At 43.2% G+C, this 13245-nt stretch overlaps 1 protein-coding gene across 1 annotated transcript in view; it reads left to right on the forward strand.

The window, feature by feature from the left end:
* Window positions 1-8055: 8055 nt before the first annotated feature.
* Window positions 8056-13245, forward strand: part of LAMA3 (laminin subunit alpha 3) — a 119179-nt gene continuing 113989 nt past the window's right edge. The window contains exon 1 of the mRNA XM_069853983.1: window positions 8056-8070. The gene's annotated coding sequence lies outside the window, so the exon portion shown is untranslated. The remainder of the gene's footprint in view (window positions 8071-13245) is intronic.

Genomic DNA, 13245 nt, shown 5'->3' on the forward strand with positions numbered 1-13245 from the left:
ATTTTACTGCCAGCATGTGACATGACAGGTCACTGCTGATGAGCACTCTGAGATTCCTTTTTGTTATGAACCTGCATACTATCGAGGGGAAAGGATCAAACAGCTTCAGCTGAGCCGTGGGGTCAAACAAATATTTTAGTATCTTGAAAGAAGGGCTAGTGTTTTGAAGCCTTATCATAGATTCATAGTACAGTTTGGGTTGGAGTTCATCTAGTTACAACACCCCTGCAATAGGCGGGTGGTAGGGGGAGTGTTGAAACCTTATGAGGTGTTTGTATCTTTTAGTAGTGAAATAACCCTTAAAATCATAGACTCATAGAATAGTTCGGGTTGGAAGGGACCTTCAAGATCATCTAGTTCCAAACCCCCTGCCATAGGGGAGGTTTTGAAGCCTTATGAGGTGTTTGTATCTTTTAGTAGTGAAATAACCCTTAAGATCATAGAATCATAGAATCACCAGGCTGGAAAAGACCCACCGGATCATCGAGTCCAACCATTCCTATCAAACACTAAACCATGCCCCTCAGCATCTCATCCTCCTGTCCCTTAAACACCTCCAGGGAAGGTGACTCAACCTTCTGGGCAGCCTGTTCCAGTGCCCAATGACCCTTTCCGTGAAAAATTTCTGTGAAAAATAGAATAGTTTGCGTTTGAAGGGACCTTGGAGATGATCTAGTTCCAACCCCTCTGCCACGGGCAGGGTCATCCTATTAGATCAGGCTGCCCAAGACCCCGTCCAACCTGGCTTGAACACCTCCAGGGATGGGGCATTCCCTGGGACACCTGTACCAGCGCCTCACCGCTCTCACGGTGAAGGAATTCTTCCTTACGTCGAGCCTAAACCCGCCCCTCTCCAGCTCATCCCCGCTGCCCCTCGCCCAATCACTGCAGGCAGCGGCTGGAGCGGAGGTCGCCCCCGCTCGCTGCGCGCTCCCGCTGCTGCCCCGCCGGGCCCGGCCCTGCCCGCCCCCCGCCGGCCGGGGTTGGCCGCGCCGGGGATGGCGGCGCCGCGGGGCCGCGCGCTGCTCCTGGCGCTGCTCGTCGCGCTGCGCCCCGCGCAGCCGGAGCGCCCCGGGTCCCGCGGGACGGGGCGCAGCCTCCACCCGCCCTACTTCAACCTGGCCGCGGCCGCCGGCATCTGGGCGACCGCCACCTGCGGGGAGGCGGCGGCGGGCTCGGAGCTGTACTGCCGGCTGGCGGGGGGGCCGGCGCCCGCGCCCCTCGGCCGCGCCCTGCAGGTACCCGGGGCGGGGGTCGGGACCTGGGGCTGGGAGGGGGCGGCGGCCGCGGGGTCTCTGGCTCGGAGTGTGCCCTGGGCGGAGGAGCGGAGCGTGGAGCCCCGGGGCGCCCCGCGGGGAGGCGCTGGGAGAGGTGGCGGTGGCCCCCGGCGCTTCTGACACCCCTCTTTTTTGACACCCCTTCTTCTTTCCCCCCCTTCTTCTTTCCCCCCCTTCTTCTTTCCCCCCCTTCTTCTTTCCCCCCCTTCTTCTTTCCCCCCCTTCTTCTTTCCCCCCCTTCTTCTTTCCCCCCTTCTTCTTTCCCCCCCTTCTTCTTTCCCCCCCTTCTTCTTTCCCCCCCTTCTTCTTCCCCCCCTTCTTCTTTCCCCCCCTTCTTCTTTCCCCCCCTTCTTCTTTCCCCCTCTTCTTCTTCCCCCCCTTCTTCTTTGGCCCCCCTTCTTTGCTCCCCCTCTTCTTTCTCCCCATTTTTTGCCCCCTCCTTCTTTGCCCTCCCCCTTCTTTCCCCCCCTTCTTTACCCTCCCCTTCTTCGCCCCCCCTCTTCCTCGCCCCCCGTCTTCCTCCTCCTCCTCTTCTGCCCCCAGCTGTTTCAGATCCCTCTGGGTACCCTCCTAGTCGCACTCCATGGGGAGCAGCTCCCCTTCCCTCCAGCCCTGCTGTGCCTGCGGTGCTGTGGGAGCTCCCCGGAATACACGGTCCCCTCGTCCTGCTGAGCATCTGGATGTGGCTTAAGGAGTACCCAAGCGGTGCTTGGTGGCCTCAGTGCTTGGCTCATGGTCCGCGGAGAGCGGTGTGGTGCTTCTGGGTGTGAAAACCATAAAATAGTTTGGTTGGAAAAGACCTTTGGGATCACCAAGTCCAACCGCACCTGTCCGCTACTAAACCAACTAACACAGTGAGCCTAGAGGGGAACGATAACCTCTCACTGGAGAGTGAGCATATTTCCAGGGGCGGTGGGAAAAGAAGTTTGGTTTTGGTCAGGTGGCTTTGTGGTATATTATAAGTAGCAAATGTGAATTTCATTGTCTGTGCCTTGCATTGCTTGGGGGAGGAAGCAAGAGATTCCTCAGAACTCTGTCAGGGAGTATAAGCACACAGGATGATGATGTTCTCTCCTAGCATAGCATAAGATTATTGCACGTTTTGTGCCAGTTACAAGAAAGAAAACAATAAATGGAAAAAATTCTTGGCAAAGGGTTAATGGAGATACATTTTTCCTTTGGTGGAAACTTGTATGAACGTGTGTTAGAGAGTAAGGACAGAGTAAGAAATGCACCGAACTCTGTGATGTACTGCGATGGATGTTCAGTATCGGTTTGATCAGAACTTTGTTAAAGGGGGGACTTTCCTAAAGCCTCAGACCTTCCAGTTATTTTGTTTGTGTTCTCTCTTGGTGGGAGGAGAAGAGAGCCAGAATGAAACTGCAATTTGAAAGGGATTTCAAAAGCTTGAAGGTCCACTTTCTTACTCCAGGCAATACAGAAAGAATGCAAATAAATTTTTTAGTATATTGGAAGAAAGGCTAGTGTTTTGAAGCTGTATGAGGTGGTTTTATCTTTCAGTAGTGAAACAACCCTTAAGATGTGGCTTAAGAAGAGGTTGCATTTGATAACTGAGTGTTTCTTTTTTTAATAGGGACAGATGCTTAAGAGAGGAGGAGAGGACTAAGAGGGTGCAGCGTAGTTACTCTGTGTCATGAGCCAGAAGGGAGCATACATCATCACTCAGCCGGCCCTCATAGTTCATTAGGCAGCTACAGCCAGCTTTACTTTGAACTTCTCTCTGTCATACCTCCCTGCCTCACCACAAAATCTCAGTTTACCTTGCATCTGTGTAGTACCTTCCATCATAAAAAGCTCACAGTGCTTTGGAAGTGCTTACAGGCTGAGTACCACCCAATTTTACTGATAGGAAAACTGAGTCACAGGTTTTCAGTGCTTAAACTCAGGTTACAAAGAAAGATTGTGATGATCAGGAAACTGATTGGACTTCTGCTTCCAACACACCTCTGAAGCTTAGGCATCCATCCCTCCATACTGAACACAACACCTGTGTTTAAAATTGCCTGGAACAACCACACCACCAAGTGAATAGCAAGCAGAATAATTTCTGCTGCATTCTCAGCAACGCGCCATAGCCCGCTGTTGCAGTGAAATCTCATACAAACATGCCTTGGAATATCAGAAATCATAGTATAACAAAAATCAGCAAAGCAAACACCAAATAAACATGTCAAGCAAGTGGACTGAAGCCTGTTGTGTGTTGCATTGCCATTGATATTTTTTGTAATTATTCCCCTTGTATGCTAATGCACAGTTGGAAATGAGGGTTTGCTATATATAGGAGGAGACTTGGAAGGGGAGAGTTCCTCTTGTTAAATATTTGCCTTACATCTCCTAGGTTAGTTGGCAGTTATGGCTCATGCCTGATTCAGGTTCCCAGGGCTACTGATATCTCAGCCCTGGCACAAGGAAGCGTGTTGTTCCTCTTGCAGCATTTGGGGAAGTGTGGATACAGCAGTGCCTCTCTCCAGTTTTAACAAAGCTCCCTTGAGGAACAAAACACAAACACTTCCATGGTTCACCAGTAGTTGTGGTTCAAGAAGGGTTGGAAAGTCTTTCAAAAGGCCAAGGAAATCCAGCCACAGAAAACATAATAATTGCACAATACATGTATTATCAAGCCACTTCACCTTGCAAGTTCAAAACTGCTGTATATAGTCTCTTGTGGAAAATTAGAGAAAAGTCATTTAAACTCTTAGAGAAGCTGAGCTTACATTGATGGGTTTAAAATCAGCACAAGTATTCACGTGTTGTTTCTTAATACCTTGAGAGAAGATCATGTGATTTTTACATAAAGTAATAGGTGTCATAGGCACCATCTCTGGCCAGTTCAAGTTAAAGCAATGCCATACACTTGAGTCATTCACTCTTGGAGTCTCCACAAGGCTAAATTGCAGCTGTTCCTCTATGAATAGGGAAATTGGAAAAAAGATGCAGAGGATGATCCTCATTGTGACGAAGGGAGCAGGCTGCTCTGCTGCCAGTGCTATCCCAAGCACTGAAAATAAGACTAAGAGAAGAGTAACTCCGGCTTAATTTCTTCTGCTCTTTCATTGGCCTCTCTTATTCAGCTAGTCATTTGGTGATGTGTCTTTTAATGAAGCCTGTAGTACCTGGCAAATCCAGAAATTCTGAGAACTGATCAGTGGGGTGGACTGACCTTCACGGGCAGCTCAGCCAAGGCTTATAAGGCAGCACTGACATATGCTGTGGAAAGCAGTATGTTTCCCTTAGTTATCATATTGGCAAGCAGGACAATGACTTAATAAGAACAGTGTTGAGTAAAGAGATGCACTGCAGTGTAAAGTATTTCAGCAGCTGATAGTTAAATGGCAAGCCTGGTTTTGTCTGCCAATCTGTTCGCAGTGGTGTGTGGGCACGAATTAAAGTTTAACTGCATACCTGTCCTGCCCTGGCAGTGGGTGCAGAACTGCTTGGTGAACAAATCCTTCATTATTGTTGCTTTCTATGACTTATGGGTGAGACATTTTCGTCCCTGGGTGTCTCTGGTCCATGTTGGTGTATTTCAGCAAACTCCATGCAGTTCCAGTTTTCTCCTTCACTCAGGAGAACTATGGGAAAGGAGGGTAACAAGGTCACCATCAAACGCACACCTGCCTGCCTGATGAACTGCAGCCAAATTCAAACAAAGTCTTGAGGCCCATTCTCCTGGAATGGAGACGTGTGCTGTAGCAGACAGGCATGCCTGGGATACTGCCAGTGGGAAGCAAGGAAGGCTGTTCTGTCCAATAATTTATTTTCCTTCATTTTTTGTTCTGCTGCCTTGTTGGCAGAGTTGCTGGAATGTACTTTAAATAACTGAAACTCCAGCAGTTGCAATGAAATTCTTTGAATTATGTGCCCCAAAAGAAAAAAAAAAGATGGTATCTTGAGTTCAGATCAGGTGCTCTGATACACTGTAATCACATGGGTGGATGTAAATGTTAACACTTGTATTTAATACTCCTGGTTGTTTTCTGTTCATTCAGACGTTTTTTTCGCGTCTGAGCTGAAACTACCGGAGCAGAAACTGTTTCCTGTGCATTTCCAGTCTGATCATTGCATACCTGAGTTTAGATCTGAAGACCATCTTTCATGGGTGTTATAAAACTACTTAGGGAAGCTTGTGCTGTTGTAATAGGTATGTCAGAACTCCAACTATGCATTTGGCAGGAAGATCTTAATGGGGACGGTGCTCTGATGCAGTGGTAACTGCAGCTGTTGATGCATAGATTGATTTCCCACTGTATTGATTTTGCAGATAGCGACACATTATTCTTTCTCTTCGCTGCAGAAAGTGGCCACGCTCCCTGTAGCCAGCACAGGCTGGTGTGGTGTCTACTGCAGCACCCAGCGGTGTCCTGGCGTATTGTAGAATGTAACAAAATCATAGAATCATAGAATTGTTTGAGCTGGAAGGGACCTTAAAGATCATCCAGTTCAAACCTTCCACCAGATCAGATTGCTCAAAGCTTCCTCCAGCCTGGCCTTGAACAACTCCAGTGACAGAGTTTCCACGACTTCTCTGGGCAACCTGTTCCAGTGCCTCACCACCCTCACAGTAAAAAAATGTCTTCCTAATATCTAATCTAAATCTACCCTTTTTCAGTTTAAAACCGTTCCCCCTTGTCCTGTTTGCAGACTCCCAGATTCAGAACCCCTCCCCATCTTTCCTGTAGGTCCCCTTTAAATACAGAAAGTCTGCTAAAAGGTCTTCTTGGAGCTTTCTCTTTTCTAGGTCTCAGGCCTGTCCTTGCGTTGGAGGTGTTCCAGCCCTCTGATCATCTTCGTGGCACTCCTCTGGACTTGCTCTAACAGATCATCTAACCCATCTTCTCTAACAGAGCTGGAGGAGAATGGTGTTGCAACATGATCCCCAGACATAGTTAACCAATCTATGTACATGAGGATTTAATAAGTCTCCAAACAACTCTCTGAATTCTCAAGATTTATCCCTCAGCCAGGTTGACATCTGCAGTGCTGAATCAGAACAGCTAATCATAGCCATGTCTTCTGGAAACATTATCCTACGCTGGGCTTTCCAGAGGGCAGGATGAGGATGGAACCATTGCTAGATGCAAATGTTGAAATTAACACTACTGATGCAGAAACGTTCAGTAAACACCTATATTTTTTGTTTGATGGTGTGTTTGTATCACAGGAGACTGATGAAGTTTCCAGTCTGTTGGTAACTAGGGCAGATGGTAAACAAATTCTGCCAGAGATAAACATCTTAAATTCCCCAAGCCTGCAATATTGTACCCACCAAGGATGTGAAAGCCCTATATTATTCCTCTATTAAAAGCAGACAAGTGTGATTGCTCCAGTTACTTTACACAGTTTAGTCTAACAGCAGCTACAAACAAAATAATGGCAGTTCTGTGGCATTCAGTTAATACTTAAAAGGTAGGAATATACTTCATGTCAGGCAACATGGATTGTGGAAACAGTGAAAAATCTGTGACATCTTTTAGATGAAAATATGCTTAGCCGATAAAGGCAATGGTGCAAACATCACCTTATTATTTAAAATGTGAGCCCAGCACAGTGTGATCATCTCACAGGCTGAATGGGTTAAGCAGCTGTCTGACTGGAGTAAACATTAAAAGGGTACTGTACTGCCATTCAATAGAAATGCCATATCTCTATTGAGGTTCTACAAATATCTGTGCCTGGCACAGTTTAGCATTTTTGTTGCTTATCTCCACCCAGTGACTGGAGGAAGTAGTGGATGGGACACTAAAAAGATTCCTTAATTACTAACTGCAACGCTTCAGCACTAATCTTAGTAGACTGTAAAATGCTGTTTCTTGGAGATAAAAAATACTGCTTATGAAGCAAGCCAGGATGCCACATTAAAAGACAATTAAGTTTCCTGGAGTTTATTCATTGATATTGTACAGAAGATACAAAGAGCTTTAGATACTATCAAAGAAAGATTATCAGGGGATGTCCAGAGTGTGGCTTTTGCTGTAGTCTGGAAGTTGGGTGGTAACTGCTGCGAATGAAGATAGAATGGCATTCTTTAAGTGGAAACTTGGAGGGAACAGTCTATAAGATCCATTACGTTTTCCATGAGTACGTGCTGTTCAGAAGTCTTCAGAATGTATTGTAATAGTATGAAAAAAATGAAGCAGTATTACAAAATTATAGTGCCAAACTTACAGGCATGTAACATTATTTTTTAATGGTTTTATTAATACCAGACTGTGAATATTTCATGGTCTTTTAGGAGAGTTGAGGATAATTTGTGTTTTGGTCTTAATCCAGTTTTAAGAATCTTTGTTTCATTAATTTCCTGCAGATGCCCCTGCAGAAGTAATATAGGTAATTTCACCAAGGTATCAATAAATTCATTGATAAAGAAAGACTTACTGTAGTTTCCTTAAAGATATTTCTGAACTTTTAGTTTGCAACATTAAATGTAGTATGTTTCAGGATATAAGAGTGTAATTGCCAGGGGAATAATTTCTACATTAAAAATTATGCTATACAAAGAGGGAAACAAAATTTAACCCCATTTTCAGTCATTGCTCTCGTTCGAAACTCAGTGAAGCACAGCATGAAGCACAGCGTAAGACTTCAGCTGAGACCATTTTTTTAACTTATTGTGTTTCAGGGACATTTTTGTGATTATTGCAATGCTGCTGATCCCAGTAAAGCTCACCCGGTAACCAATGCAATTGATGGCACTGAGCGCTGGTGGCAAAGTCCTCCTCTTTCTAGGGGCTTGAAGTACAACGAAGTCAATGTCACTTTAGATCTGGGACAGGTAAGTGCATGAGCTGTTTGGTGAGGTTTGGTAATTTCTTGCATTTATATACAAGTTTTGCAACTGAGAGAGCTGTTTGAACTGATGATTTCAACTTCCAATACCACATCTTTTTTTTGTCTGGTTTATGTTCTGTGTTTTTTTTTAACTAAGTTAACTTTATTAAAGTGTTTATCTCCCTCGGGAATTTTCACAATGTGGGTTCTTGCCACCAGCAAGAACTTTTCATGTTCTCCTTTTCCATGGGACCACAGAGAGAGAGATATTTCATGATCTTTTGCTATACACACATTTTGAGAATAATGTTTGGAGTATGTTTTTGCCTCAGGGGTCCTTCTGGTTTCTCTGTCATCTAGCAAGATCTTCAAGATAGACAGTTTCTTAGAAGACAAAATTAATAATAACATAGTCTGATAGGAAGGGAGAGCAAGACCAGTGTAATCTGAATTTATAATATGACAGTAACATGAACACCTGTATTTCCTCTGCAGGCGATAGGCAAGTAACTAACAGTAAAGCTTCTGTATTTGTATTTTAAGTCATAGGGACAGATTCTCAGCTGCTGTAATTGGGCACTGATCCAGTGAAATTAGTTACAGTCTGCAAGTTCATACCAGCTGAAAACATATGGCTATAAATACATGTTGGGTGCTGCAAAATATACACATGCATATATATTTCAGACACTAGTAGCTGTTCACTGGCTGATTACATAGGACAGGATTTTTTAAAAATAGGCTTTCAATTTAGTTGACAGAAAGAGAGAAATAACTTACGAGAGAAGTTTCTCAGTGAGACCTAGCAGCCACTTTGTTGGGGATCCAGGTGCAAACTGTTTTACATCTTCCTGTTACATGGAGTTCTAATGCTTCTGTCCTTCACATGACCAGAATAGTTCTCATTTGAGTATATCTTAATTCAGTGGTTTTGGATAGTGTATGCCAGCAGTGCAGAAATGCTAGACAACTTTATCAGATAGAGAATATCAGTTGTCAAACTAAATTACTGTGAGTTTTGAATTTGCGTTCCTACTCATTAAATTAATAACATTTCTGTATTCTCCACTGTACCATGAAAGAAGGGAGAGCTGTGTAGAAGCTGATCAATTTTTAGGCCACAGAGTCAACATTAGCCTAGCACGCAGTGGTCAGATCTATCTCTGATTTATGTTGGTCTTTCTATTACACTGCAGAGTTGAGGAATGTTGCATCCCCTGATGCCTCATGCTTTGATGAAGTGAATTGCTCAGTCATTATTTCCCAGCAAACTGTAGGGAAGTGTCTTTCAGGCTGGGCATACAGAGTAGGGACACTAAATGCAGAGCACGGTGCTATGAATAGGCATGGGAAGGCAGTCACCTCCCAGTAAAGCACACCTTACCTTTTGAGCTGTTTGCATTCATCATGTTCTCTGCAAGAAACAGGATTATTTTGCAGGCTGTAGTTTGTCTTGCAGGGTAGTCCAGCATATTTGTGACCAACACTTGTGCATTATTGTCATCCATTTCTATAACATACTGCCCTATCCAAAACTTCTATTCCCACAGTGTGCCTGTTAGCTTTTTTTGAGAACCTGCTGACAGACACCTTGTCTTTTATGTTTTGAGAAGCCTTCTTCCTTCAGAGGAAGGACTGTGTGCCCTCTTCTCATGAGACTCCCTGGAGACCTACCACTATGTGCTAAAATTCTTGTAGTTATTAAAGGATTTCTCAGCATGACACTGTGTGGTTTTTTTTTTTTTTTCCTTTGGTACCACTTGGAAAGGTGACTGAATTCCCTTACTTGGAAATGAGGGAGACCCAAGACAAAGGTCAAAATGACTTCAGGTCTTGTGATCAGGAAGGGATAATTTTAGTTGGTGGATGGATGAGTGTTTTGTAGGATTCATGTGATATTTTTTTCCACATGACAGACATTATCTCATATCTGTATTCACTCAGTTAAAGTTTAATCTCAGGATTTATTTGAATGGGAGATTCACTTTTGACGTTTTGCCTAATATTCTCACACCCCAAATTCATACATGATGCTAATAAAGAAGAAAATTAAATACTATGACAGAGTAGATGTACTCAAGCAAACAGGTAAACACTGAGAATCATAGAATCATAGAATAACCAGGTTGGAAGAGACCCACTGGATCATCGAGTCCAACCATTCCTATCAAACACTAAATCATGCCCCTTAGCACCTCATCCACCCGTGCCTTAAACACCTTCAGGGAAGGTGAATCAACCATCTCCCTGGGTAGCCTGTTCCAGTGCCCAATGACCCTTTCTGTGAAAAACTTTTTCCTAATGTCCCCAATTCACCTTACTTTATTTCACGGTCCTAAAAATTAAGAGTTTAGTGTGTGCTAGTCTTGCTGACTTTCTCAGTAGTTGACAGAGACAAATTTTCAGAGTGCAATTCCCCCTCAGGTGAGCTGGAATGAAGGTTTGTTTTTTTCAGGAAAAGTAAATGTTCTCTAAGCTAGATGTGTGCCTAAATATCTTGCAGACCCACAGGCTGTAATATTGAACAGATAGCAAGGACATAGTTTTCCTCACAGAGCAGTTGTCCTGTTCTTTATTTTGACATAAGGCACCTTTTTCAGTATGCTGCAAAACACAACGAAGGGTAAGGTACATATGTGTTCAGGAAAGCAATGACTGAGTTTTAATTCATAATATATTCACAATTAGAGGAAGGAGAACTTAGTACAACACTAAAAGCTTTTAATTTGCTGCATTCCTGCCATTGTATCTTTGACTGAAAGCAGAGTCCCAGTGGAGCCTTTTTACCATGACAATATTTAATTGAATAGTTGTACCATGATGGAAATTTAAGCACTCACTACCATGGAGTTGAACAGAACATCCACCTGCTGCTGCCTCTGTTTCACAAGGGCTAGAGGTATTTTTGAAAGTCAAAATCCTTTCATAACGTAAAATCTTTCTGTTAGACGGGTGCTCAATTTGCTGTACTTTGTAGTATGAGAAAAAGCAAAACCTTAAAGCAAAAGCCCTGTTTCACTTCCCTTTCTGACTTTCTGTACTATAGTTACATTTCTTATTTCTAATCAATCACTGTCCTTCTGAATAATAATTTTAATGTTGATCCCTGAGGGTCTTTCTATCCTGTTAACCTACCTGCTCATACTATGGCTATTTCTGATTTGTTTAAAAGATTTGGATCAAATGAACTCTCATTTATTTCTTTAATTGGTCCTGATTTTCCCAATGTAGTTTTCAACATATTTTAAACTTCTGAATCCAGCATTTCTGACTGAAGTTCATTGACCTTCCCTTGACTCTTTGAATTGCCTGATTTTAGCAGGTGTATCCTCATCTTTGGCTTTCTTAATGTTCAGCAGATATTACAGTAATACTCCCCCAGGTATTTTTCTAAACTCTGTCATCAGAAGTGGAAGATGAAAGTTCAGGATGACATGATAACATATGATGAAAAATACATGTTATGTTTCAAAAAGTGTAGCCTGCAAACTTTATTGTTGCTTTTTAGTTACGTGTCGTTTCTGTGCTTTTGTGGCAATAACATAGTGCTGAAAGACTCAGGCTCAGTGAAGTCTGGTGCACTAATATGTTGATTATTTTTTTATGTAGCAACATTATTAGTCACTGTTGTAAATTAAAGGTACAAAGGCTCAACCATAAATTTAAGATAAGGTGTCTGGCCTGTGGAGGATTTGATGCTTTTCAGTTATCTGCCTATTAAAGCATGTGACTGTTATGTAATAAAGTCATGCAGTTTCGAAAAACTTCTGACTTGCTTTTATATGGTAGGTATTTCTTATGGGCTTAATTTTTATATTTGATAGCAGTCTTTCATGTGCATAGCTTTACAAACAATATTTGTTGATAATATCAATAAACTGTTGCCAATTTTGTTATTAAAAATAATTGTTCTTAACTTACAAAAGATTGACATGGTTTCTTCAAATGTGTTTGCAGTTACAGTTAATTTAACTATCATTCTGTAAAATCTAAAGTGTCCTGTAGGCCCTTCTGCTTTAGTGAGAAGTTGTCAAAGTGGTGGGAGATCTATAATAAGCTGCATTGATGTGGGCTTCCAAAAATAGTCGTTGTATTCATTATGCCTCAAAGCAGACCTAGCTCTGGTGTGGAATTGCATAACCTCTATAGTAACAGTGAGAAGTTCTACACACTGGGGCGTGAAAACCACTACATAAAGCTTCTGCAGTCCTACAGAACTGCCCCAGCAGGAAGAGAAAGCCTTTTACCCTGGAAGCCCTGCACAACTCTGCCTCCACAGCAGCACTGACCCCTGCTCTGCTGTTCTGGCTCACACTGGTGAGAAAAGGGGCTTTCAGGCCTGGGGGAAGTACAATGTTGTCCCTGCATTATGTGAAACTGGAGATGCTAGCATCACACACAATCTCCTGTTGCTTTGTGTTAGACAGCTCTGGTTCTGAGTAGTTCAGTTAGTGCAGGAAGCAGATTTGGGATCATGCCACAGAACACAATGCTTTGAAGTTGGTTGATTTTGGCTTGTATCACAGTAACGTCAATCTGCTTGGGAACTCCAGATTAACACAGCTTCAGCCGATCAAGTAGCTGCTGTCCTCAGCCACATTAAAACCAGCTCATTCTCACATGAGTTGCCATCTTTTATCAGGGATACCTTAGATACATCCTTTCTTGCTCGTGTATTATCCTTCAAGATGTAGTCAATGTTTTGTGTTTCCTTAAAGCTTTAATAAGACCTTTTGAATGGCTCGGTAACTTTTTTCTTATGTTTGCATTAATAGATCTATGTCATTGGCTTTAAAATGTGATTTTTTTGGTCTTAGTTTGGTATCATTCTCAAAATATACAGAGAAATTCTTGTAAGTCTTGCTCTCTTCAGCTTTCCTGACACTGTTTCCTCTGGTTCTTCAGCATCTCTTTAGGGAAGTCTTTGTTCCCACTCTGTTCTCACTTCCTACAATGTCTGTAGTTCTGCTTCTCCCACCTCCCTCCTATGCCCATTCCTACACGTTACTTTCACTTTGTGATATGTTGTTCTAAATACCACAATGTCATCGTAATGTAGTAAAAGCAGAATTTCTGCTGATAGCCTCCAACCCTCCACACTTCCCTGTATCCTCTTCCAGCACTGACAGTATTCTTTTTACTTTGGGCTGCAGCCCTCATAAAGGCATGTTTATCTCCT

Source organism: Phaenicophaeus curvirostris, chromosome 3 (genome assembly GCF_032191515.1).
Source record: "Phaenicophaeus curvirostris isolate KB17595 chromosome 3, BPBGC_Pcur_1.0, whole genome shotgun sequence".
NCBI lineage: Eukaryota > Metazoa > Chordata > Aves > Cuculiformes > Cuculidae > Phaenicophaeus > Phaenicophaeus curvirostris.